The sequence below is a fragment of the Triticum aestivum genome, chromosome 7A (assembly GCF_018294505.1).
Source record: "Triticum aestivum cultivar Chinese Spring chromosome 7A, IWGSC CS RefSeq v2.1, whole genome shotgun sequence".
Taxonomy (NCBI): Eukaryota; Viridiplantae; Streptophyta; class Magnoliopsida; order Poales; family Poaceae; genus Triticum; species Triticum aestivum.
In genome coordinates this window covers 63,499,393-63,500,346 of record NC_057812.1, presented here as the reverse complement: position 1 = coordinate 63,500,346, position 954 = coordinate 63,499,393, and positions in this window count along the sequence as shown.

Here is a 954-nt window from a genome sequence, read left to right as displayed (position 1 = left end):
ACACCCCTGCAGGGTTAACCTAATCTATTCGAATAGCCGTGTCCGCGGAAAAGGACTTCTGGGTTGCTTATATCAGTTCATAGACAAGTGAAAGTGGATACTCTAAAATACGCAAGATAAGCGTGAGTGCTATGGATGGCGTTCTCGTAGGGAGACGGGAGCGGATCCATAGTGGGGTATTGGTTGGTGAATATGTGGACTCGTGTGCGCCACCTCAAAGAGTTACATTGCAGTCGTAGTTTAGGATAGCCACCGAGTCAAAGCTGGCTTGCTGCAGTCAAACTCCACCATCCCCTTTGTTGATAATGATGCATATGTAGTTAGTTCTGATGTAAGTCTTGCTGGGTACGTTTGTACTCACGTTTGCCTATTTTATGTTTTTGCAGAGAGACTTCAGTCTCACTAGTAATTCCGCGTGGTCTTCGACGTTTAGCTTGATACCTCAGCTACGATCTTGTGCCCTCGGCAGGATCTGATAGATAGTCAGGCTTCTCAGCCTTTTTCATTTATAGTTGTCTGTACTCAGACATGATAGCTTCCGCTTGTGCTTTGACTTGTATGCTCTGAGTGTTGGGTCATGAGACCCATGTTTGTAATATCTCGCTCCTCGGAGCCTATTGAATAAACTACTTGAGTCGTAGAGTCATTTTGTGATGCCATGTTGTATTGCACATATCGAGCATATTGTGTGTATGTTATTGAAATGCTTGGTATGTGTGGGATCTGACCATCTAGTTGTTTATCTTTAGTAGCCTCTCTTACCGGGAAATGTCTCCTAGTGTTTCCACTGAGCCATGGTAGCTTGCTACTGCTCCGGAACACTTAGGCTAGCCGGCATGTGTCCTTCTTCGTTCCTGTGTCTGTCCCTTCGGGGAAATGTCACGCGGTGAATACCGGAGTCCTGTTAGCCCGCTACAGCCCGGTTGACCGGAGTCCTGCTAGCCCAGTGCTACA